The sequence below is a fragment of the Gordionus sp. m RMFG-2023 genome, chromosome 5 (assembly GCF_954871325.1).
Source record: "Gordionus sp. m RMFG-2023 chromosome 5, tfGorSpeb1-WG-v2, whole genome shotgun sequence".
NCBI classification, from domain to species: domain Eukaryota; kingdom Metazoa; phylum Nematomorpha; class Gordioida; order Chordodea; family Parachordodidae; genus Gordionus; species Gordionus sp. m RMFG-2023.
This window is the reverse complement of record NC_088779.1, coordinates 24456265-24465657: the sequence shown is the minus strand read 5'-3', so window position 1 is coordinate 24465657 and position 9393 is coordinate 24456265. Positions and strand designations below refer to the sequence as shown.

At 25.7% G+C, this 9393-nt stretch overlaps 2 non-coding genes across 2 annotated transcripts; both read right to left on the bottom strand.

The window, feature by feature from the left end:
* LOC135930593 (U1 spliceosomal RNA) lies at positions 1–166 on the bottom strand. The gene has a single exon (XR_010572816.1). It is a non-coding gene; the product is annotated as a U1 spliceosomal RNA (small nuclear RNA).
* A 5096-nt stretch (positions 167–5262) lies between these two features.
* Positions 5263–5427, bottom strand: LOC135930591 (U1 spliceosomal RNA). Its single transcript, XR_010572814.1, has one exon. It is a non-coding gene; the product is annotated as a U1 spliceosomal RNA (small nuclear RNA).
* Positions 5428–9393: the final 3966 nt, after the last annotated feature.

The following is a 9393-nucleotide window of genomic DNA, read 5'->3' as shown; positions in this document are numbered from 1 at the left end:
TTTGGGACCGCGCGTACGCGGTCCGCTTAAACCCATAAATTTTGCGCTTGGCGTACTCACATTTGGAGCAGCCATAGCTATCAGCAAAACCAAGAGTGCAATGGTAAAGCCTCTAACTAGAGAAACCGCCTTCATGATCACGGTATTCTCTGCGCCAAGTAAGTACTAATGAAATATTTTACATTTATTAATATAGAAATATAATTATAATTAAATTCTAGTCTATAGTTAGAAAAATATATTATTATAAATCTTGTTTGGCATAATTTTTGATTTATTTAATTAAAATAATATTTATTCAACTATTGCCAAATTCTAAGATGGCATCATAATATATTTTCATTAATATAATTATAAATTTAATAATAAAATTAATATTAATATAGATATAAATCGGTCCACAAGATGGCGTATTAAATGATGAAACAAAACAACGTCTAAAATTATTATATTGACTTTAAATCAAATTAAAAACCTTTTATTTTTTATTTGATTTATATATTAAAATATATAGTAATTTAAAAATATAAATTAATAAAATATTCCACAAAAAAATTCGAGCAGCTTATCTCTAGGAAGTAAAATCTATTATTGGAATCGTTGGTATCTAAAGTTTTTGCCCGAGATTTTGATAAATTATATTAGTGCTTCTTATGCCAAACATCTCTAAAGGTCCACTCAAACAAGGTAGCAGTGCTGCAGAGGGACCGCCAAAATTAGATGATTTTATGGGATCAAATTTTTTTAAAATATGTTATAAAATGAAGTGAAATTTAAATAAAGATACAAATGTTACATAAATTATGCTCAATCTTGGACTTCTATCCTGGTGGAAAAGGGAGGGGGGTAGTTTTTATTCTGGTTTCATCTTTTGCTAAATTTGGTTTAAATATCACTTACCCGTTAATTTTGGTATGAATTTACTTTTTTTTGTTGCTAATTTTGATTTTGGTAAGGTTGGAAATAAAATTTTCGAGGATATCGTCATTTACTGGAGGGTGTAAAAATCTCTAATTACTCAACTCCGTCATTTATTGTAAATAAGCTATATTTTACTATAATATATAGCATAAATTTAATTTAAATATTACCTAATTAATATTCTTACTTGTTTATTCATCGTTATTTATTTAAAGCTTAAAATTTTGCCATATAATGAACTTTCTCAAATACATATTTATATAGCCAACGTGATAATAATGATTATTTTACATTTAATTGCAAAGCATGACATTAAATTTTATTTAAATGCAACAATCATAATAAGATTAACAATTATTATAAACGATTAAAATATAAAGTTTTTATTATTGAATATTTTGAACATTATATTAATTATGATTATTAAAGTATACATCTATTCATATTCTTATATTTTTTCGGATTAGACCGTTTCTCTTCGTCCAATTCTTTTGCCTACAACTTACAAACGCTTAGTTAACAGTTTCCAAACTGCTATGCGCACAGGTAAGTGCGACCTTTCCACTAACGTGAAAAAGGCTCCTCACATTAAATCTAGTTTGATGGAAATGGGGAATACGTAGCGTAGCTCTGTTGAATCCGCAACCTTAGAGGGCTAGGCGTTTTTATAACGCCGTAAAATTTATACTCGTTTCGTTTTTTCAAATATTATAAAAGAATTCATATGAATTTTATTTTATACCTATATATAATTTTTAAAACCATTTTAACTAAATCAAACATTTATTAAAATATGTAGTCTCCAATTTTACGAATATTAGATATTAATAAATTTAAACTGCCTAATCTTCTTTAGAGAAATTTTAACCCCGCACTCTCCGAGGTAAAAAGTCAGCATTAAAATATAAAACTGGTCAGTAATTTATGATGTTATTTAAGTGGAATCCCGAAAAAATGTCTGGGGAAAAATCGTTCAATTGGCTCGGTAAGTAATAAATTTTTTTGTAAAAGTAAAAATCATTTAAGATTTCAATAAAATTGAAAAATTTCGGGATAATAGAAAATCTTGCACAAATGGCCTTGTTTCTTGCACAAATTTCTCGGGTCAATTATCATGTGATGGCCGGGCAATAGGGAGGACCGAGTTAAGAAGTCTACAGTCTATTTTCACTTACATAACATTTGTGGAAGTTAACTCCCTTTGATATATCTTCCAAATTGAGGTTTGAATATTTATCTTTAAGTTGTTTTAGCAATTTTTCGGTATCTCTTTCACCATAGGAAATGGTTCATCGAATATGAATATTTTTTTGACTAGGAGATAGTTAGGATCATATGGCAGCAATTTGGCATTTTTGCGATATTCGTTCCTAATTCACAGTGTGGAATAATACAATGCAACTTTTATCTATCTTACCATAGATATGGTTCCCTGTAAAGTAAAAGTTCCAATCGACATTTAGAAGGAATGACAAAACGACTTCTTCTCTATTGTAAACCCATTTTCCCCTTATAATTAATCTCTTTTTTTCGATAAGGTTTTAACCTCAATTTCAATTCTTTACGGTCGGCCAAATAAATTTTATTTTTAAAAATTTCTATGGGATCTTTACTAGAGGTTGGTTCGCATGCAAAAAAACAAAAAACTGAGAATTTTTAAGAAATATCTCCCCCCCCCCAACATTTTTAGAGTTTTTTTTTAAAGTCTTAATTGAAATATAAGCAATATCTCCCTATTTTTAATATTTTGTAAATTTATCCAGTTTTACTTTTTTTGCATATTTTTTGACATTATATGATTTAAGATGGATAGTTTAATTTATTAAACTAAGACTAATTACTTCTCTATCAATTAAAAAAATTTGTTGAGCTGAATTTAGTTCGGGAGGTATCTCTAACCTATATTATGTCCAATTACCTTTCCCATTACTCTTGTGGCGTAATGGAATTAGTTCGAACACTACTTGAATTGTATCTTCTTTACATTTAAAATTATAAATTTTTCCAATATCTATGAGACAAAATAAAATCTTAAATTCTGAGCTTATTTCTAAATTTAAAATCATTCCAATATACATTATTGGGCTAATATTTTTTTAAATTCTGGTGATAAACAAGTAAAACCTAAAATATTTATTTGATTTCTTTCTCTGGCCAAAACTTATAATTATACATAATTTTTATTCTAGTTTTGCCTAAGATATTGATTGATTAAGTATTATGATTATTTTATGAAACGATTAAACCTTAAATTAATCCCCTTCAAAATTATGTTACTTTCAATAATTATTGAAAAACACATTTACAATTAATTTTAAACATTTATTTTTTTCTTGTTTGACCGATTTTTTATATAAAATTAGTTTTTATCTATAAATTGGAAGACCTTTTTAATGAATTAAAATATACATAATTTACTTGGGTAAAATTTAAGACTTACGGTATATTTTAAGTATATTTTAATGCCCGTAAAATTAATTATTCAAATTTTTTATTTATTATTTAATAAAATTTAAGTTATCTTTCTTTTATATGATAGTTTCATTAATGTGAAATTTTTATTTAAGATAATACATTTATTTTTATATTTGCTTTGCACTATTATAATATAAAGAACAAATATATATCTATCAGAGACCTGCAGGCCCGGCCCTAAGCCCGGGCCTGGCAAAAATTTTTTTTTTAAAATATCCGGGCCGGGCTCTATTTTTTTTTAAAATTTATACAACATGAATTATTATATTCGTCACTTAGATATGGTTATAATGATTATATATATAGTTATGATTAATATAATGTTTGGTGAAAGTTAACACTAGCTAACACTCATAGTAAACATAATATAATTATAGTTTTCCTGCCATGGAAAAAATACGCAAAGGATTAAATACATTATTATATAATATAATATATGTTATATTTTTCATTAATTAAAATATCAGTTTTATTTTTATTATAAATACAATTAATTTAATATAGTATATACACAATTTTTTTATAGTATCAATTTGTAATATACTAAATATCTGTTTAGAATAAAAAAAAATTAAAATTAGTGTTGTTAAACGGCTCGTTTTGAGCCGATTTTTAAAAATGGCTAACTAAGATTTTTATCCAAAAAAATATTATGCAAGCCTGAAAATTTTGCTCATAAAAGGAGCAAAGGTCTAGACATATAGTATCGAAATTTTGAGGCTTAGTCAATATTTTTCTGACGAAAATATTGAGTTAGCCGTTTTTATAAATCGGCTCAAAACGAGTCGTTTAACAACATTAGCTAATATGCTTGCTTATTAAATGATAATACTTGCCGAAAAATATGATAAAATACCGTCGAATATAATTTTAAAAAATTCCAAGCCGGGCCTAAAAAAATTTTTTTTTTAAATATCCGGGCTGGGCTTAAAATTTTTAAACCCAGGCCGGGTCGTAAAAATTTTTGAAAAAAAAATCCGGGCCTGGCCGGGCCGGAAATTTTTTAATCCGGGCCGTGCAAATGGTACCTCTGCAGGTCTTTGATATATATTATATAATAATTTAGAGTAATTATCTATTTTTAAATTTTTTAAAGGAACTGATCTATTCCCTCTTTATTGTATGGTATGTGAGTAGAAGCCCGTAAAATCATAATAAATATAATTAAAGACGAGTAATTTTGTCAATTTCCTAAATTCTGTTATTAGACTTAGGGGCACGTAAACAAGGGGTGTTTTCACACCCCAAGTGCACCAATGATTTCTCGTAAATATCATTTTTAGCTAATAAAAAATATTCCATGACCTCCAACCATTTAAAAGAAAAATTAGTAAACGTTAATAACTTTTTAAAATAACGACTATAATTAAAATTTTTAAAAAAAAAGTATTTTATTTTTATAAAAATCTAATGAAGACTAAGGCCTACAATACTTGAACCTAATGATCTCCAATAAAATTTATGGAAAAAAAATTCATCTAATAGTGCCCTCCCCCCTGCCATACCCCAATTTTATCATTTTAAGCTAATAAATATTTCCACCCTACAAACAAACCTCTTTCTCTCCTCGAAAAATGCATAAATTATGAATTAGAAGTTCTTTTTTTAAATTTAACGATTATAAATTCAAAATTGAAAGAATAAAATGGGTGAAAACGCAAAATAATTTTTTTACAGAAATGCCTACATAATAAGTTGACTTCTAATTCCAAAATAATTTGTAGCGGAAATCAAAGATGAATCTAAATTAATTTTTTAAGTAAAAGTGAAAGAATAAACAGAAATGCCTACATAATAAGTTGACTTCTAATTCCAAAATAATTTGTAGCGGAAATCAAAGATGAATCTAAATTAATTTTTTAAGTTAAGGGACTTGCGCGTACGCAAATCCCAACTACCAGAAATTATGCGCTCGGCTTACCCACATTTGGGGTAATCGTAGCCTTCAACTCCACCAATAGTGCAATGGTGAAGCCTCCAACTAAGGGAACCGCCTTCATGATCACGGTTGCCCTCGCGCCAGGTAAGTGATTATGATTAATTTATTATCGATATATATAAAAAACTATTTCATCTATTATTAAACTGTTTAAAGCTATATACTCTATAAATTTAAAAGAATTCACGTCTCGAAATAATTGTTAATAAAAATTTTTAAATATAAATTTCTACCTTTTTAAACCTTATATTAGTTAAAAAATTATTTTATTATTTCATGAATAAATTAATTATATAATGTTTAAAAAATCTACATAATAATTCCCGCAAGATAGCGTAATTAAGTAAACATTAAATATTATATCTGCAAATTTAATGCTTTTTTTTTTATTTATTTTCAAAAAAAATAATTTAATTTATTTAAAAAAAAACACATGTAAATAAATATATATATTAATTATTATTTATTATTCGGCAAATAAAATATAGTGTTTTATATTTTATTTTTTTTACTAGGTCTATATAGCGAGCTTTCCTTTTTCTGACTGTGACTAGTATATAAAAATTGATCATCTAAGTTAATTTTATTTGAAAAATATAATGTTCAAATTGAACAAGTTAATTAAATTTTAAAGAAAATTATATTATATTATCTTTCCTTTATTTTGTATTTAATTAACAATTTTAAGATATAATAAATTTGAAAATTGCGAGAAAAAAAATTTTAGTAGTCCATGCCTTATGCCGGGTTAACGAAAATTCTATTTTGACCCCCCAATTATTACTATATTTTTAAGTTTTCTATCTTAAGTGGAATTATTTTATTTATTATACATAAATAATACTTTGATCTGATAAACGAGACAAAATAACTAATTTTATACAAAAACAAAAGATCATTCATTATTTTCTAACTATTTCTCAATTATTATTTAAAAACGTTAAAATTCTGGAAATTTATACGGGAGATTTCCAATTGCGGGTTTGAGGAAAGGAAATCTCAACGAGTTGACTAAAAAATTTGCCAGTTTCTCGCTGATGGGGTGGGGGGAGTGGCGGACCTGGCAACTCTTCAGGGTATCAATATACGCGAAAATTCCTAAATTAATTTTAAGTAAAACTGGTTAAATTTAGTGTCCGCACGTAATAACGATTTAATCAAAACTAATGACTTCGAACATATTGCAAATAAAATTTTTAAATTTAAAATTTAAATTATAAATTAAATGCACTTGAAGATTAGTGTAAAAAAAAATTTTATTTCGATAAAGCAAGTGAATAGAAGTCATTTTTTATGTTATTATTTTTTTTAGAATTTTTTATTATGTGAGACTTCATTTGACGTGATTTATAAATTTTTATTAGGCCCAAGTCAAAAATTTCCTCATAAGCAATATTTACAACTTTAATAAGGATACTTTTTCTAACATAATCATTTACTTCTCATGAGTTTCAAAAATTAAAAATATTATCATTATATAGGCTAAAGGAGCGAAGGCTTAGTCAGGACTTTTCAAAGTGGGATGGGGGTGGACATTATTAGTTGGGATTTTCTCCAATAATTATATTTTTATATAAATAATTTATGGCTTTCATTTTTTTATATAAAAGATGGTTTTCTAAAATTTGAATTATAGTCGTTCGTTATTTTTAAAAGTTAATTTTTTTTACTTATTTTTCTATCAAATTCTAATTTTTTGTAATATATTGATAAATTATGGATGATTTGGGGTGTATATGGGAATTATATTAGCTTAAAATAATATTTTTGAGAAAAGGCAAATTTTATCTCCCCCTTCCCCCACTCTTACTCCCTGGATTAGCTATCTTTATTAATATCCAAAATAATCCCTTCAATAAACCGTTTCTACAACTATAGGACTCTTTTTTTCTAAAAATTACGTGCCGTATAAACTAAATAGTAAATATAAAATTCACCTATGAAAAAACATTAGACAGCGCGAATACCCGTCGAACCGCGAATTCGTGCTAACGATAAACGCAGAGTTGCTCCTCATGACATGTGATGCAAAAGAAAATATTAAAAAATAACATGAAATATTTTTTTTATATTATATGATACAGGAGGAGCAGGAGAGGTTTAAGCTTTAATTTGATATAAAATTTATATATCGATTAATCTTGAGAAATTTAAACGGAAAAAAATGTTTATCATAAATATATATATTTTTAACTGAAATTCATCTCTTAAATTTTAATATTTCTCAAAATGAAACGTGTTCCAACGTGAACCATGTTACCCCTAATCGGGATCGTCCCTAAGAGAATATTTATTAAAACCCAGGTCGAGTTGGACCGGAAAATGAAAAATTTCAAACTCGGATCAATCATGACTTTATTTTTCGATTATGATTTAATAAAATTTGTTTTAATTGTACCAACAAACTGGTTGAAAAAACTTAAAAATGATAAACTATTTTTTTGTAAACATCAACTTAATATAAAGATAAATGATAATAAAATTCTTGGGGAATGTTTGTCAAATTTAGTGTTGTTAAATGACTCGATTTGAGCCGATTTTTATAAACGGTAAACTCAATATTTTATCCAGAAAAATATTACACAACTCTAAAAACTTTTTTGGACATCTATTTGCGAAATCCCGAGATTTGGGAAATATTTTTCTGGCTAAAATATTATGCTAACCGTTTTTAAAACTCGTCTCAAATCGAGCTGTATACTAGTCAAATTACAACTTTTTTTATGGCATTTTATTAGTCCAGATTCAAATTCATATAATAAAAATGTATACCAAATATAACATTTATCTTCAGTGGTAAGCAATGCTAGTAGTCTGGCATGGAAAATACTCACAGTAAATCTTGTAACTATCTCATTGACAACCATGTCAAAAAACTTGTCTATACATTTCCATGAGAGAAAGTTAATAAAAATTATTTTATGACTTTAAAGCCCCAACTAACTTTCAAATAATATTTTTTAAAAAATTTTTTCTCTATAATGGAAAATTTTTACCTTAAATTTCATTTTAAAATATATTTATATTTATATAAAATATAATTCTAATTGGCATATATAGGGGCTTAAATATAAAAATACTACCAGGAATAAAATTGCTAGCATTATAATAAATATTATCAGATTGTATATGCAATCAATCACTAATAGAAAGTATGATGTAAACTAAAAGAAATAGAATTATAATTTAGCCAAAATTAGAACATTAAATGGCAAAAAGTTAAGATGTAATAAAATGCAAGCAAATGCAGAGAAATAAAATAGGATTGAATTTGTTATTTAAAATTATATTATTATGTCAGATACAATCATTAAGCATTCTATAGTGGCTTTAAAATAATGTGAATGGTGATTATGTCAAATTAGCTTAAAGGCTTATAAAGGGTGTAAATTTTTTATAACTCAAAATTTTATTAAACAATTAAATATATATGATTTAGTGTCTTTAAAGATTATGGCAGGGAATGAAGCCAAGCTCGAAAAAACATTGGACTAAGCTGTGGAACTTGTGCAAAATGTTTTATTAGGCTAGGTTTTGAAAGATATTTTTTGTGTGGTCTCCAAAATTTTTAAATTTTTATTTGAAACCTTGAATGATGCAAATATATGGTTTTTCCTAAATAAAAAATAAGTTCTAAAATTCATATTAAATTAGACAACCTATATGAAATAATTTGTTAAGGTATGCCTAAATTTTTTAAAAATCTTTACAGACCAACTAAAACAGGCCTCTTTAGTTAGCTATTTTTTCCTTTTTTAAGCTCAATAATAATTATTTTTTAAAAAATCTCTTGAATTTTTAAACCTCTAATAATTATTATAAAAATTGAAATATATCCTATTTTAGTAAAGACAAATAAATACTATTTCTATTTCTAGGGATACTTGATAATATTGCTAAATATAAATGCTTAAATGAAAATTTAAAATTTTTATTATATATTACTTGATTCTACATATAATTTATTGACTAACAAAATTTTAATAATATATTATTTGATTCTACATATAATTTCTTGATTAATTTTTATAATAAACTATTTAAAAACAAAATATTAA